This window comes from Panthera uncia, assembly GCF_023721935.1.
Source record: "Panthera uncia isolate 11264 chromosome B3 unlocalized genomic scaffold, Puncia_PCG_1.0 HiC_scaffold_1, whole genome shotgun sequence".
NCBI classification, from domain to species: Eukaryota; Metazoa; Chordata; class Mammalia; order Carnivora; family Felidae; genus Panthera; species Panthera uncia.
Window position 1 is genome coordinate 134448743 of NW_026057582.1, and position 17923 is coordinate 134466665.

Here is a 17923-nt window from a genome sequence, read left to right on the forward strand (position 1 = left end):
TTGCATCTCACTCTCTGTGTGTTGTTTTTGCTTCTTTCTAAAGTACATCCTTTAGTAGTTTTTTCAGTACTGATTTATAAGAAGTAAACTCTGAACTTTATTTTCTATCTGAAAATATCCTTAGTCCATCTTCACTTGAGTGATATTTCATCCTGACATAAAATTCCCAGTTGACAGTTAAGAATTGTCAAGCTGGACAGTCAGCACTTTGAATTTTTTTTCTCTGTTGTTTTCAGTTATTTATTACTAATAATGTTAAATCGACACACAATGTAACTGACATTTATTTGAAAGGAATTTGTCTTTTCTCTCTGATAGTTTTCAAGAACATTTCTTTCTATTTTTGCTGTAGGGTGTCCTCCTGTTTTCAATATGGCATCTCACCCTTCTCCCATCTGTCCCTGATATCCCTGCATCTGTATGGTTCCATCACTTGAGAATAAATCTTCAGCTCTCAGACATGAAGGGGTAGGAAAGGTTGCTTAGTCTTATAATTTGGAGGATGGGACCTGAGGGTCTGATTGCTTTTCATACAGACTTTCAGTCAATTTCAATTCAATTTCAATTTCAATCCAAACTGTGTTTGGAAATTTTCTGTATGTCTCATAGCCAGAGACACCAGTTGCACCCATTTTCTGATCTCTTACTCTTGGAGATTGGCTTGCATCCTTTTGGTGTATAAATTTGAGGGATCTCTGATCCGCTAAATCACATAGCACTAGACCATCTGCTTTCAGTCTCTCAATATTTAGATATTTCTTGTCTGTTGTCATCTCCTCTATTTTCTGTGTGTTTGAAGATTTATGAATATTATTAAAATATTTTACAGTAATTTTGGAGGGAGGTTCCTAGAGATATAATGGTTGAGTGCATGTATTCAATCTTCAGTGTTTAAAATAAAAATCCTTTCCATTAAGATTTTACAGACATTGGAAATTCTATTAACGGAAGATAGAGTCCTTCATTTCATAATTAGAAATATCCCAGGGAGACATAGCACATTAACTTATAATTATAAATGGCTGGTATGCTTCCCTCTTTATAATTGACCCCTGATTCAGAATTAATTGCTTCTCTATCCCTGTTATATCTCCTTCACATATTTACAGTTTGTGGTTGGCAGGTCTCGGTAACCAGACTGTGAACTAGTTGGGATTATGTTCAAGGCACTTTTGCGCTCATGTATCTTTAGTTGCAATCACAGTGCTTGGTGCAAAGGGTGCTTCATAAATGCCTCTTCAACAAAACTGAATAATTTAGAGTCATAATTAGCACAGAAACCTTCAGCTATAACCAGAGTGTTTTTCACCCTTTGGCGAGAAATTTCAGCCAGATGTTCACTGGGTTCCCAAATTTTTATCCCAGATTTGCCACGTGATCTGATTGATCATTGAGTTTGGTAACTGGCATTGTGAGGAGATAAAAACTTCAAGTAATGATAAAATAACAATATTATTTTGTATCATTCTCTTATTGTGTAAGATGTTTGTGTTCTCATATATTTTATTAAATGTTTATTTATTTATTGAGAAAGAGGCAAAGAGAGAGGGAGAAAGAGAATCCCAAGCAGGTTCCACACTGTCAGTGTGGAGCTGATGTGGGGCTCGATCCCATGAACTACAAGATCGTGACCTGAGCCAAAATTGAGAGTTAGATGCTCAACTGTCTGAGCTACCCATATGACCCCCCCCAAATATATATGCATATTTTTAATCCTCATACATCCCTGCAAAATTAGAGAATTGAAAAGTATATTTTATTTTGTTTTTGTGTATTCTTTTAAAAAATAGAAGATACTGGTGGGGATAATTATCACCAATTTGGGAAAAGAAAAGAATATCCCCTTCTTTAATGTTATTTTCTGTAAAACTAAGAGAAGCAAAGGGTCAAGGAACCTCTGTTTATTCTCTTCATACATACAAAACAAAGTGACTGTTTAGTAAAAATGGCTAGACACAATTATAAGTATCCTAGATATCTTGCCCACTCAAGAGCTGACAACCAACAAAAGTCAGCAAAAGGATTAATGATCATTTCTGTCTAGAATAGAAAGAGTTGCCATTGTTAATTTTGAATATTATCTATTCTACCTCAGAAGAAAATGGTGGGCTGGGGATTTTGGCTGGGCTGTGTTTCCAGGAAGGAGGAATGGTATAGGTTTGAGAAAGGTTAGCATCTGTGACTAGACACTTTGAACAAAGTGAAATGGAAGCAGGGAAGCTCAGATTACACACGGAAATGTTTTCAAAATTGAAGAAAAGGTCCCAGAGCAAGAGTGCCTGTAAGAACATTAAAGAGTGCTGTTTCAGAGCGAAAAGAGGGAATGTGCATTGAATACATTTATTTATTGTGGAATATAGACTGCTACCTCCACTAACTGGTATTTACAGTTCTCAACTAGTTTCGTAGAATGAGTTGTTTTTTTTTTGTTTGTTTGTGTTTGTTTTTGTTTTTTGTTTTATTTTTAAAAAAAAATTTTTTTTAATGTTTATTTATTTTTGAGACAGAGAGAGACAGAGCATGAATGGGGGAGGGGCAGAGAGAGAGGGAGACAGAATCGGAAGCAGGCTCCAGGCTCTGAGCCATCAGCCCAGAGACTGACACGGGGCTCGAACTCACGAACCGTGAGATCGTGACCTGAGCTGAAGTCGGACACTCAACCGACTGAGCCACCCAGGTGCCCCTTGTTTTTTGTTTTAAAGTAAACTCTGTTCCTTATGTGGGGCTCAAACTCATGTCCCCAGCCAAGATCAAGAGTTGCATGCTCTACTGACTGAGTCAGCCAAGTGCCCCATAGAATGAGTTTTGAGTTTCTATTTAGCTAGCAGGAAGTGTGCATTTTAAAATGCATTAAAGGAAGCTAAAGTGGTAAATAAATCATTCTGCCATCTTAAACTGTCCACAAGGTGTTCAGTAAAAGTAGTGACCTGGTTAGCAGCTGGGAAACCCAAGTTTCAAATGTGCAGCAGCAACATTCCCTTGTTATGTAAATGGAGGGGGATAAGGGAATACTCAATTTGAGAAAGCTCAAATTAATTAACATCATATCATACCATCAAGGGTGTCATCTATTAATACGTAGCAGCTTTTCAGGTGCGGCTCCCTTGGTTATCAGTCTCCACTCTGAGCTATTTTTATGTTAGCTGTGAAAAAGCAGAATAATTGTAGGGTCTGTGCCATGCTGACTTGTCAGACAAAATGGACCGTTGGTGCACTATTTTCTTCTTCTAAAGAACAGACAGATAAACATCCATCATGTAGGTGGGACTTAAGAGCTTTATGGTGCCAGCTGATGGAAATTCCTTTCATGCTGCATAGGTTTGTGGAGGGAAGCTTTGTCTTTGTCTCATGGCTTACTGATGATCATTACTTTTCAGAGAATTTACCAGCATCTTGTGACTGACCTCAAAATGAAAGCTGGAGATTCACACATTGGGCAAGAAAGTTGAGGATGAGTCAAAAAAGCTGATATAATTTAAACAAGACCCTTAATAAATGAGTGGAATCAAGATATACAAAATGAATATAGTTACTAACATAAGTATATTCAGTATGTTAGATGTATTTTAATGTATCATTGCTATGATTTCATATATGTGAGAAATCTTGGAAAGTCAGCTGAATAGCTTCAGAATTGCTAACATTATTCCTAAGGCTCTTCTACATTTCATTTCCAAATAGATTATTAATAAATAAGAGCTTGAGCTATAAAAAAAAAAAAGAAGTTTGAGGACAGGTTATTCCAAGTTTCAGTATGTAAATAGGTGTATATATATTGATCAAGCAAATCCTCAGTAATTAGGGGCTAATTGATGGAGTATCTGTAGTATGTAATGTATTTTTTTTTTTAATTTTGGTAATTGCCTTCAAAGAATTTGGCTATAATTCACATACTATGCAATTCAGTCATTTCAAGTATGTAATTAAGTGGGTTTTTTTTTAAGTTTATTCATTTATTTTGAGAGAGAGAGAGTGAGTGGGAGAGGGGCAAAGAGGGAGAATCCCAAACAGGCTCTGTGATGTGCAGAACCTGACAAGGGCCTCGAACTCACAAACTGTGAGATTGTGACCTGAGCCAAAATCAAGAGCTGGACACTGAACCGACTGAACCACCCAGGTGCCCCAAAGTGGGCTTTTGGGTTTTTAATATATTCACTAAGTAGCAAAACCATTACCACTATCTTATTCCAGTACGCTTTCATCACCTCAGTAGAAACACTGTACCTATTAGTAGTCACTCCCATTCTCTTCTCCCCACAGTCCCTGAAAATCACTAATGTATTTTGTCTCTATGAATTTGCCTCTTCTGGACATTTTATAAAAATAGTATCATAATAATATGTGGTTCTTTATATCTGGCTTCTTTCACTTAGCATAGTGTTTTCAAAGTTCATCCATGTTGTGTGTTTTAGAACTTTACTTCTTTATGGCTTAATATTCCCTTGAATGGATACACCACATTGTTTATCCATTCGTCAGTTGATAGACATTTGGCTTATTTCCACTTTTTTGGTTGCTGTGAATAATGCTGCTATGAACATCCACGCATGAGATTTTATGTGGACACACTTTTTCAGTTCCCTTGGATATATACCTAGGAGTGGAACTACTGGGTCACATGGGTACTCTGTCTTTGTTATTTTAAGACATTGCAAAAGTACTCCAAAATAGCTGCACCATTTTGTATTCCACTAGAATGTATAAGAGTTTCAATGTATCCACATTCCATAACATTTTGTTTTATTTTTAGCCATTCTAGTTGGTGTGAAATGATACGATGGTTTTGTTGTGTATTTACATAATGACTAATGATTTTGACTGTTTTTCCCTGTGCTTATTGGTCATTTATATGTCTTTTTGGAGAAACGCCTATTCAAATAATTTGTCCAGATTTTAATTGGGTTATTTGTCTTATGATATATGTGATTTATAATTGTTTTCTCCCATTCTGTGGGTTGTCTTTCACTTCCTTAATGGTGTCCTTTGATGCCCAAGAGTTTTTAACTTTGATGAAATCTAATTATCTACTATTTTCTTTTGTCATTTTTGCTTTTGGTGCCATATCTATGAAACCATTGCTTAGTCTAAGGTCACAAAGATGTAATCCTGTGTTTCTTTCTAGGGATTTTATAATTTCAGTCCTAATATTTACGGCTATGATTTATTCAGTTAATTTTTGTGTATGATTTGAGGTAAAGGTCCAAATTTATTCTTTTACATGTGGGTGTTCAGTTTTCCTTGCACTATTCTTTCCTCATTCAATTGTCTTGACACCCTTGTTATAAATCAACTGACCAAAAATGTAGGTTTATCTCTGGACCCTCAGTTCTGTTTCCATTCTGCTATATGCCTGTCTTTATGCCAGTTCCATACTATCTTAATAACTGCATCTTTGTAGAAGATTTTAAAATTGGGAAATATGAGTTCTTCAACTTTGGTCTTCTTTTTCAAGATTGTTTGTTCTATTCTTTGTCCCATGTATTGCCATATAAATATTAAGATCAGGTTGTCCAATTTTGAAAAAAAAAAAAAAACACTGAAATTTTGATAGAGATGGTGTTGAATTTTTGGATCAATCTGGGAAGTACCACCATTTTAACAAATTAAGTCTTCAAATTTATGAACAGGGATATCTTTCCATTTATTTAGTGTCCTTTAATTTCAATACTTTTTTGTAGTTTTAAGTGTACAAGTCTTGCATTTCCTAGGTTACACTGATTCCTAAGTATTTCTGCTTTTTGATGCTATTATAAATGGAATTATTTTTTAATTTTATTTTCAGGCTGTTCATTGCTAATATACAGAAACATAGTTGATGTTTTCATTTTGATTTTGCATTCTGCATTCTTGCTAAATATATTTATTAGCTCTAATTTTTTTTGTAGATTCTTGAGAATTTTATATATACGACATTATGACACCTGCCAATCAGGATAGTTTTAATTCTTGCTTTCCACTATGATGCTTTTTATTTCATTTTCTTGCTTAATTCTTTCTGACTAGAATTGCCAGTATGATGTTGAGGGCATGTGGTGAGAGCAAACATTCTTGATTTATTCCATTTCTTAGGGAAAAGCTTTCAACCTTTCCCCATGAAGTATAATGACAGCTGTGGGTTTGTCACAGATAACCCTTGTTAGGTTGAAGAATTTCCTTTCTATTCTTAGTTTATTTCTTAGTCTTTTCTATCATGAAAAGGTATTGGATTTTGTAAAATGGCTTCCTGCATGTGCTGAGATGATAATGTGTGTTTTTGTCCTTTATTCTATTAATATGATGTATTACATTGATTGATTTTCAACATGCATTGATTTTCATGTTGAACAAACTTTCCAAATCTAGAATAAATCCCACTTGCTTGTGAACAACATGTATAATCATTTTTATATATTGTTGAATTTGGTTTGACAGTTATTTTGTGGAGGATATTTCGATCTACATTTATAGAGGATATTGATCTTCAGTTCTCTTTTCTGTGATATCTTTGGTTTTGGTATCAGGGTAATACCAGATTTCTAGAAGGAGTTGGGAAGTGTTTTTTCTTCTCTTATGTTTTGAAAGAGTTTGTGAAAAATTGATTTTAATCTTTAAAAAGTTGAGTAGCATTTAGCAGTGAAGCCATATGATCCTGGGCTTTATTTTCCGGAAACATTTTTTTACTATTAATTAAATTTCTTCATTTATTACTGTTATGTTCAGATTCTCTATTTCTCTTTGAATCTGATTAGGTAGGTTGTGTCTTTCTCATACATCCATTTCCTTTAGATTTGCTAATTTGTTGGTGTAGAGTTGTTAATGGTATTTTCTTTTAAACCTTTTAACATCTATAAGGTTAATAATAATGTTCTCTCATTCCTTATTTTAATAATCTACATCTTTTCTCTTTTTTGTCAGTTTAGCTTAAAGTTTATACATTTTCCAAGAACCAATTTTTACTTCATTGAGTTCTCTATTGTTTCCTAGTCTTTGTCTCATTGACTACTGTTTTAATTTTTATTTTTTCCTTCCTTCTGCTTGGTTTGGGTTTAATTCCGCTTTTTTTCTAGTTTCTTCAGATGGAAGTTAGATTATTGATTTGAGGTCTTTCTCCTTTTCTAATATAGGCACTTGTAACTATGTATTTACCTCTAAGCACGCTTTTGCTTTGTCTCATGCTTTTAATACATTGTGCTTTCTATGCATTGTTCTCAGATTTTTTCTAATTTCCCTTGTGATTTCTGCTTTGACCCATTGATTATTTAGTAGTGCGTTGTTTAATTTCCACACATTTGTGAATTTCTCACATTTCTCTTCGTTATTGATTTCTAATTTCATTTGCTTCGGGTCACAGAACATGCCTTGTGTTATTTAAATCTTTTACATTTATAATACTTTTAGTTAGTGGGAGTTAGGGGTAATGTAAGTCTCTAAGGAATTTGAAAGCAAAGTTTCCAGGATCTTGAGGGGCTAGCTGTTGTTGTTAAGATAAGGTTGCGTTATGGCCTGTCATGTGATCCATCTCGAAGTGCACTCCATGTGCACTGGGGAAGAATGTACATTTTGCTGTTGTGGGACCAAGTGTTCAATAGTTGTGTTAGTCTAATTGGTTTATAGTGTTAGGCAAGTCTTATCTTCTCTTGTTCATCTTCTGTAGAGTTGTGCTATTAATGACTGAAAGGGAGGAATTGAAATCTCCAACTGTTATGGCTGAGTTGTCCTATTTCTCACGTTGTTTCTGGCAGTTTCTACTTCATATATTGTGATACTCTGCTAGTGGTACATATATGTTAGCAGTTGTTATATCTTCTTGATGAATCGAGTCTTTACAATTTCAATTTTTTTTAACGTTTATTTATTTTTGAGACAGAGAGAGACAGAGCATGAACGGGGGAGGGGCAGAGAGAGAGGGAGACACAGAATCAGAAGCAGGCTGCAGGCTCTGAGCCATCAGCCCAGAGCCCGATGTGGGGCTCGAACTCACGGACTGTGAGATCGTGACCTGAGCTGAAGTCGGACGCTTAACCGACTGAGTCACCCAGGCGCCCCAGAGTCTTTACAATTTCATAATAACCTTTTTTTTTTTCCCTCTTTGAACTGGTTTTGACTTGAAATCTATTTTGTCTGACAGTAGTATAACCACTCAGGATCTCTTATAATTGCTGTTTGTATGGTATATTTTTTAACATCCTTTTACTTTTAATCCATTGTGCCTTTGAATATAAAGTATATATCCTACTGAAAGTTTATATAGCTCTAACACTTATTTTTTTAAAACATCCATTCTGTTCATCTCTATCTTTAGATTGAATGATTTAATCAATCCATGTTTAATGCAATTAATGATCAGGGAGGATATATTTCTACCATTTTGATATTTGTTTCCTATATTTCTGTGTCTTTTTTGTTGTCCTCTCATTCCTGCCACATTTTGTGTTCCCCAAATATTATCTAGTATGATACTTAAACTAATCTGTCATTGTTTTTATAATTTTTAAAAATTGTTTTCTGAGAATTTTCCCTGGATATTACAATTAATATGCTCATTTATAACAATTTAGTTCAGATTAATACAAGCTTAATTACAATAACATACAAAAATGTGTTCTTATATAGCTTCATTTCCTCTTCCTTTGTGCTATCATACAGATCACATCTTTATACATTGTATGCTCATCAACACAGTTCACAACTATTACTTATGCAGTTGATTTTTAAATAAGATAGGAGAAAAAAGTTACAATAAAAATACATTCATACTGTCTTTTATATTTACCTTCATCGTTACCTTTATCAGTGCTTTTATTTTTTTCACACATATTCTCATTACTATCTAATCTGCTTTCATTTTAGCCTGAAAGTCTTCCTGTAGAAGTTTTTGTAGGACAGATCAGTTAGCAATGAATTCTCTCTTTTTGTTTATCTGGAATTTTCTTAATTTCTCCTTCAGTTTTTCAGTTTATTTATTTATTTTGACAAAGAGGGACAGAGAGCAAGCAGGGGAAGGGCAGAGAAAGAGGGAGAGAGAGAGAATTCCAAGCAGGCTCAGCACTGTCAGCACGACGCAGGCCCAAACTCAGGAACCTTGAGATCACGACCTGAGCCCAAATCAAGAGTCTGCACACTTAACTGACTGAGCCACCTGTCACCCCCTCTCCTTCATTTTCTAAAGGATTGTTTTGCTAGACATGATTCTTGGGTGGCAGTCTTATTCTTTCAGTACTTTGAGTGTGTTATCTTATGGCCTTCTTGTCTCCAGTGTTTCTGATGAGAAATCAGTTTTTAATCTCATTGTGGATCTCTCATATAGGATTGGTTACTTCTCTTTTCTTTCTTTCTTTCTTTCTTTCTTTCTTTCTTTCTTTCTTTCGTCTTGTAACATTTTGGTTATGAGGTATCTAGTTGCACACTTTGAGTTATCTATCCTGGGGTTTGATGACTTTCTTGGATGTGTAGACTAATGCTTTCCATTAAATTTAGGAAGTTTTGGGTCATTATTTATTCAACTATTCTTTCTGTTTCTTTGTCTTTCTCTTTCTTCTCTTTCGGGGACTCCCATTAAGTGCATGTTGGTGTACTCGGGAGTGCCCTAATGGTGTCTGAGACTGTTCATTAATTTTTTTTTTCCTTTCTGTTCCTGAGACTGAATAATCTCAATTGCATGAATTTTCAAGTTCGTTGGATATTTCTTTTGTCTGCTCAGATCTTCTGTTGAGCACCTTTAGTGAATTTGTCATTTATAATGCTTTTTGAGTCTAAAATTTCTACTTGGTTCTTTTGTATAATTTCTATCTCTTTATTGATAATATCTTTATGGAGGCGTGATTTTCATAATTTTTATTTAGTTTTTCAGACCTGGTCTTCTTTAGTTCTTTGAATATATTTACAATCCTGATTTAAATCTTTGTCAGTAAGTCCAATATCTGGGCTTCTACATGGATAGTTTCTATTTACTGCATATATATATATATATATATACACACACACACATATATATGTGTGTATATATATATATGTGTGTGTGTGTGTGTGTGTATATAAATGGCATGTCTCATAATTTTTTGGCTGAAAGCTAGAAGTTTTCAATAGCATAATGTTGCAATTCTGTAAACTAGGTCCTTCCTCTCTATTGGGGTTTGTTATTTGTTTAGTAACTTTGTTAAACTAATTCTATAAAGTCATAATGTTTGTCATGTGTGACCACTGAAGCTTCTACTTGGCTAGCTTCATGATAAATTTAATTATTAGGTAGTGATTTTGTTAGGTGCCTTGAACTAATAAGTCCCATAGCCTCTCCTCAGAGCATGTGGTCCTGAGGGGGCATGCCTTCAACACCACTCGGTCTGGGCATTTGCAGCTCTGCCTTAGTCTTCACTTCCTGCTTGTGCAGAACTTCATACTTGGTGATAGGTGAAACCCAGGGCCTTCTCAGGTCTTTTCTGGAGCATGCACATAAGCATGCACAAAGATCTAGGCATGCACACAATCCTAACCATTTACATTCCAAGCAAAGGGTGAGAGCTTTTAAAATCCCCCTATAAACATTTCTTTCCCCAGCTTTTAGTTTTAAATTTTGTGGTTAGTCCATCATTTGCCTAACTGCTCTCCACTACCTCAGATAGCTATGACCTTCAACAATTGCCTCTGCTCGTTTTTTGTTTTTGTTTTTTGTTTTTTTTTGACAAATGCCCTTGGGGAAAAAGGTTGTTTCCCCTTGGCAAGCTCTGAACTAGGTAAAATAAAGACCCGTACTTCTGATTCCTTTTGCCAATAATCAGGGAACAGAGCTAACACGCAGGCAGTGGCTTTTCAACAAAACAACCTTATTGAAGAGTCTTGACACAACTTGTAAGACATCACTAATTAGATTTCACTAGCCATCTGCTGCACTATCCTTGTCAGAGACCAGTGAAATGTAAATTTAGAGCAGATGACAAAGTGAAAGGAGAAAACAACACCTTCCTGATAATTGTGGTTACCCAATCTGTATCCCGGGGGAGGGAGGTGGGACAGTAGTATCAAAGGATATCTTCTTGTCTTAGGCTAAAAGGACTGGCATTGAATGAATAAATGTGTACATTTTATTCCCCCCCCCTTTTTTTTTTGAGGTTTTTCTCACTTTGGAGGAGGAGTGAGGGAGGAGAAGAGCAGGTATTTTCTTAGAGAAAATTTTCCTGTGAAATATAACGTTGACAATTATTCTCTCTGATAAAGAGATGTGAAAGTTATATTAAATATGTTTAGATTGAAGTGTATATTTTAGTTTAAAATACACAATAGATCAAAGATCACTTTTTTTTCCCCAGTCCATAAGAGCTAGCTAGAAGGATGGTTTGATTTTATATATTGCTGAGATGACTTGCTGAATAAAATAATGGAACCAGGTGACTAATGGTAAATATGTTTGATTTTATTATGGGTCTTAGTGGAAATAAGCTAAAGTATCCAGTAGTGTTGAGGGAACTAAGCCATTGAAAAGGATTGAACTTACTTCTTCATCAGTAAAAAGATAGGGATCTGAGCATTTCAGAGAGGAAACATTAATATGACATCCATACTCAGTCATACCCATTCTGAAAGTTAAATATACTCAGACCAAACAAATATGTTTCTCAAGAACTAGATAAAGGAGAATTCATTCATTTGGCCATTCACTCATTCATTTATTCATTCTTTTGTTCATTCATTATCTATTGATGAAGTGCCTACCACGTAGCAGCAATTGTTCTTGGTGCTGAGGATACAGTGGTTGAGCAAGAACAGGGAGGGTCCGTGTCATCACTGAACCTGTACTCTAGTGGAAAGATAGAACACAAACTAAACTACAGGTGGCTACATACTAGAATGGCAGGTAATGTAAAGTGCAATGAAGAAAAATAATATAAATAAGAGAATAGAGAGTAACAGGGTTGGGTGGGGTAAGGGGAAGATTATCTCTAATAAGATGACATTTATGCACAAATCTGAGAGAAAAAAGCCATGGATATCTGGGAAAAGAGACTGTCAGATAGATGGAACGGTAAACACATATGCCCTGAGGGTGAAGTGTGCCTGGAGCACAAAGAAATTAGTGTGGATTGAGTGAAGTGAGCGCTGGGAAGGGAGAATACAGTGAAAGGTAAGAGTAGGCCTTCTAGGGTGGATATCATTCAGAATGAGATTGGAAGTCACTGGAGGGTGTTGTATGGAGTAGGCCTTCTAGGAAGTCACTGGAAGATTTCAAGCAGAGAAATCACAAGGGTCTCAGGCTGTTTTATGCAGAATAAATGATGAGGAAAGGGGTTGGTGTGGTAAAAAATCAGAAGGTTTTGCAGCGGTGTAGGTAAGAGATGATTGTGGTTTGGGCAGGATGGTAGTAGTGAGAGTGGTGAGTTGTCGTTGGTTTCTGTATATATTTTGAAGGCACAGCATGGGATAGTGAATGGGATTAGGGATGTGAAATAAGGAGGCATTGAAGATTGAAGGTGACTACAAGGTATTTGGTTTTGGTTAGAACAACCAAAGAAATCAGGGAGCCAGTTACTAGAATAGAGAGAAGGTTGTCCATACTCCTTCTTGGTCTATGAAGACCGATAAATAGTTCCTTTGCCTTTTTTTTTTTTTTTTAACATCCTGGAACTGAGAGAGAGAGAGAGAGAGAGAGAGGGGGGGGGGGGGCGGGGGAGGGAGAGAGAGACTCAGATGAAGAATGTAAATGGGCTGCAGAGGAAGTGGATAAGATTTAAGCCAAAACAAAACCTTTTCCGCAAGAAAACGGTATGGAGTATGTCAAGGATAAATGAGGGTAACCAAGGAGGAAAAAGAAGATACTAGAAGATTGTGTTTTGGGTAACGAAATTTCTATACTTCCTCCAGGCCACCTATTTTCAATTTGATGAAAGACCTGGGTTCAAATTCTTGCTGGAAATATGTGAGTAAGGATAGTTACAGACACCTGCTGTGCTACAGTCTCTTTGGGGAAGGAAACGGATGCTGTTTTGAGGATGAAGTGAGAAATGCAGTTTTGTTTTTCCTTTCTTATTTTAATTTTTCTCTTATGCTTTGCTTTAAGTATCAAAAAAGGAAAATTATCCTATATTGATGGTCTAATTTATCTCTAAACTTTTATATAACAAGTGGTTATTGAGAGTCATTAAATGTAGGGCATGATGGCAAGAATTGCAGCGGATTCAATAAACATACAAAATTCATTTTTCCTCCAATGATTTATAATCTAAATGTGTAGTTTACATAACTGAAAGCTCAGGACAGTATTTGATGATGATGCAAACATGATTTCTGTGAAGAATTGCTTTAAAAAAACCCAAACATTTATTGATCATGAATTATGTACTAACCGTTTTGCTAAGTGCCTTCCATGTGTTATGTTACTTAATTCTAAGAAGCAAAAGGAACACAATCCTGTAAATTAGATACTGATATTGCCCTTACGTAGACACTGAGAGGCAGGATTATTTCTCATCTGATATTGAGGAGTTTTACATTTAATGGAGTTAGTGGTAGAACTGGATTTGAATGCACAGTCTGACTTTGGTGACTAGATGCACACATTTTCACCATTTTGTTTTCCTAAGAGATTTCAGAGGCTGGAGAAATTGCTATGGATTGAAGTAGTCAAAGAAAGTCTCCTAGAAGGGGCAGGCTTGGGAACTTCTCTGAAAGATAGTCGATTAAGAAAAAGAAAGAGAAGAAAATAATCAGATTTCAGACATGGTTCCATGAGCAGTTGAGAGGATTTAATGGGTTGGCGAGCCCAAACTGTTCTGGGAACAAGGAGGAAATCTGGCTTGCCTGTTGCACTGGGGTTTTTGTTGGGTGGTAAAAGGAGGTTAAGTTGGATTAGTGAGCTGAGTGCCAGCCAAAGTGGTTCACACATCCTCTTTTTAGGTAATGGAAGACCATTGAAAGAATTTGGATATCATTTTGGAATTATATCAAATTGGGAGAGAAACGTTATGAGAGGTAGGAGATGAGAAAAACAGTGGGGAGGCCATGGCTGCAATTCAGGTAGGAGGTGATAAATCATGGACAATTTTTCGTCCTATGAATCTGTGTTTTGAAAAATAAAGCTGTTTAGCCCACCTCCTGGTCCTCCTTTCCCCTGTGTATCTCTGCATTTCTTTCTCTTTTCTTTTGAAATTCTTTTCTAGAATTATGCATTTTTAAAGAAGAAAATCACCTTGGATAGAGATCATGTGTCCTAATCTTTTTTTCTTTCCCTTTAACATGACTCTGAGCCAAGCAAAATTAAGAAACTTGCCTGAGATCGCATGGTAACAAGTGTCAAAGCCAAGACTAAAATTAAATTTGTTTTCTGACTTTCTCTTCAGCACTGTAAGTGTTATCATTCCTGTCTCCACTTTCTCCTGCCAGGACTTCAAGGAAAAGGAACTCCAGAGCTCCCAGATAATTTTCTACAGTTTTTTACCCAGGATGGTATTGGTGACCCTATTGCTTTTAGGGGATAAGGTTAATGTTCCTAGCTACTGAAACCCCCTGCAGTATCTTGATTTAGAAGAAATATATGTGTGGTCATTCATTTGACCAAAATGTGTTTGTCAGATGTGCTTGGTTTTTGCCCAGGGTTCCTGGCTCCTACAACTGTGAGAATTTCTTGTGATAAGGGCTATACGAGTGTATTTCGTTTTGCACCCCACTCAGGGGCTGGGGCTGGGGCTGCTTGCCAGCAGAATACACCATGAGGGCTGAAACTTTCAGTCTTCTCTCCAGACCTCAGCAGAGGGGAGAGGGGCTGGAAGTTGAATCAGCCAACAGCCAGTGACTTACTCAATCATGACTGCATGGTGAAGCCTCCATAGAGACCCAGAAGGGTTAGCAGAGACTCCAGGTTGGTGAACAGGTGGAGACTGGTTAAGACATGAAGCTCTACACTCTTTCTCCATACCTCACCCTGTGCATCTCTTCATCTGGGTGTTAATGCACATCCCTTATCATATCCTTTAATAAACTGGTAAACACAAGTGCTTCCTGAATTCTGTGAGCACCACTAGCAAATTAATGAACCCTGAGGAGGAGATCATTAGAATCTCCAGGCTGGAGCCAGTGGGTCGGTAGCACAGATTAGCCCAGGGCTTGTGGCTGGCATCTGAAGTGGGGTGGGGGCAGTCTTGTAGGACTCAACCCTCACCTTGTGGATGTGAGGCTACGTCTGGGTAGTATCAGAATTGAGGTGAATTCTCAGATACCTTGCTGGTTTTGTGTTTTGTCTGGGAGAACTCACCCGTGTTAGAACTGGGTCCAGGAACCTATAAAGACCAATGAGCAGAAATTATTTTTTTACATCTGTGTTCTTTGCCCCAAGAGACTCATCTAGATTTTATTATATACCAGAGTTAAACACACTGACATTCTCTAGAGAAAGCAGAGAATCACCTTTCTTGTTACCTTTCCTACTTAGCAGGGAAGGGAGGAGTTGTTACTCGCTAGAGAAACCTTTTGGCTCGATGAACTCACTGGGGAGATGTAAATGCACGGTCTGCTTTCTGGTCCATAAGGATAAATGACCTTAATATGAAATAAGTGTCTGAGAGACAGAAAAAGAGAACAAGGAAAGAGCTATGAATTCTTTCCATTCAGGAAGAGAAGCTTGGGGTGTTATTTAATCCTGTGGTCCACTAAAGAACCTAATTTTTGAGTTTCTTTGGGAGGCCTCAGCTATAAATTTCTTCATCAGCTCCTACATTTGAGATAAGAATGCAACTCCCACTGCAGTTTTATTTAAAAAAATTTTGGGGGGTGCCTGGGTGGCTCAGTTAGTGAAGTGGCTGACTTTGGCTCAGGTCATGATCTCATGGCTAGTGCGTTTGAGCCCTGGGTCGGGCTCTGTGCTGACCAGAGGGTGCCTGAAGCCTGCTTTGGATTCTGTGTCTTCCTCTCTCTCTGCCCCCCCCCCCCCCCGCCTCCTGTTCGCACTCTATCACTCTCCTTCTCTCTCAAAAATAAATAAACATTAAAAATTTTTTTAATTTTTTTTAACGGTTATTTATTTTTGAGACAGAGAGAGACAGAGCATGAGCAGGGGAGGAGCAGAGAGAGAGGGAGACACAGAATCTGAAACAGGCTCCAGGCTCTGAGCTGTCAGCACAGAGCCCGACGCGGGGCTCGAACTCACGGACCGTGAGATCATGACCTGAGCCGAAGTCAGACGCTTAACCGACCAAGCCACCCAGGCGCCCCAATAAACATTAAAATTAAAAAAAAAACACAATATTTTATTTTTCTCAGTGTTAATGGCTTTGAGCTTTACATGGAATTTTTTCATTAAAGGTTTCTCCCTAACAAGGAAATTACAGTGACTTTTAATCCAAAGCAGACAGCAGCAGTACAGAAGCCCTTGCCAAGACAGAGATGATAGGAAAAATCAATATCCCATAATTAAATCTGTTGAATTGACAGTAAAAAAAAAAAAAAGACACAGTTTTAATTTAGATATTGGCTGCCCAGAGAAGAAATATTCTGACAGCAGTAAAATAAGGGTTGGGTTTCGTTTATTTCTTAGCTAATGATGGATAGCTGCCTACCACATGCTGATCACTGTGCTGGGTTGGCGCTCAGAAATGAACAGAACAAGGTATACATAGCGTCTGCCTTCTGCTGCCACTTGATGATGATCCCTGGACTGTGTGGTCCTCGTAGGACCTGTTAACTGCTGAGTTCCTCAGGAGAAGAGTAATGTTGTGACCATAAATATTTTATGAATTAATGAACATGTTTTTCTGCAATACTTTTGTCTTTGGAATGTACCTTTACACTTTACAGTGACTTGTAAAGTAGGCAGTATCCATCAATCCTTATTTTCTTGATTGTCTTTGTCAGGAATGAGTGTTGAAGTGTCTTTCAAAGGATTTCTTTGTTCTTTTTTTAACGTTAAAGGAGATAATCATTAGTTCTTGGCTTTAAAATTTTTTCTTTTACAATTTCCCATTCTGACAACTTTTTGCCAAGATTATTAATGGATTTATAATCTCAGAAATTAAATTATTCTTACTCATATCTGTTAAGTAATGTGGTCCAAAAGGTGATGGGGTCCAAAATGGTAGCCAGTCTGAATGGGTGACTTCAAGTGATTGTCGGCTGGGTGGTCTGAGAGCTGCTGGCACAGCCCAAGGTTTTACTGTTGACTTTTCTGTGTTTGGCTAGTTCTTCACAGAGAGTTGTTGGTTTCAAGACATAGCTTTAAAACCTCAACCTTAGTACTAACCTAGTATTAACTTAGTATTAACAGTGGGAGTGATACCTATTTTTATTGAATCAGTTGTATATGGGATTGAATGCTGTGTAGAAATGTGAATTAACTGGTTATATGTTCCTGATTTTGACAAGTGATATTGTGGGGCTCATTCTATTTGCCAAGCTGGCCCACCCCTTAATCTGGTCTGATTTCAGCTGAACATGTCCTTACCTTGTTGTCTTTTGAATTGTTCCATTGGATGTTTGAATCAGGTACTATGAAATCAGACTTGGCAAAACAAAACAAACAAACAAACAAAAAACCTAGAGAAAATGCATTTTCATCTTAATTCTATATTGGTTTTCAAATGAAAACATGTAAGAGACTAATACATCAATTGGGCAAATGGGATGGGCAGGGAGGGTGGGGGTGTATCCAGACTTTTGGAGCCAGTGCTGCTCCAGGTGAAATGCTAGAGGTTTTCCTTCCTTCCTTCCTTCCTTCCTTCCTTCCTTCCTTCCTTCCTTCCGTTCTTTCGTTCATTCGTTCTTTGAAATTTTTTTTTTAATGTTTATTTACTTTTTAGAGTGGGGGAGAGAGAGAAACAGAGCGAGAGCAGGGGAGGGGCAGAGAGAGAGGGAGACACAGAATCTGAAACAGACTCCAGGCTCTGAGCTGTCAGCACAGAGCTCGACGCAGGGCTTAAACCCACGAACCATGAGATCATGACCTGAGCTGAAGTCAGACACTCAACTG

The 17923-nt window shown here is 37.1% G+C and overlaps 1 protein-coding gene across 4 annotated transcripts in view; it reads left to right on the plus strand.

Annotated features, from left to right (window-relative positions):
- AGBL1 (AGBL carboxypeptidase 1) overlaps positions 1 to 17923 on the plus strand; it is a 318376-nt gene that overhangs the window by 79835 nt on the left and 220618 nt on the right. The window lies entirely within an intron of this gene.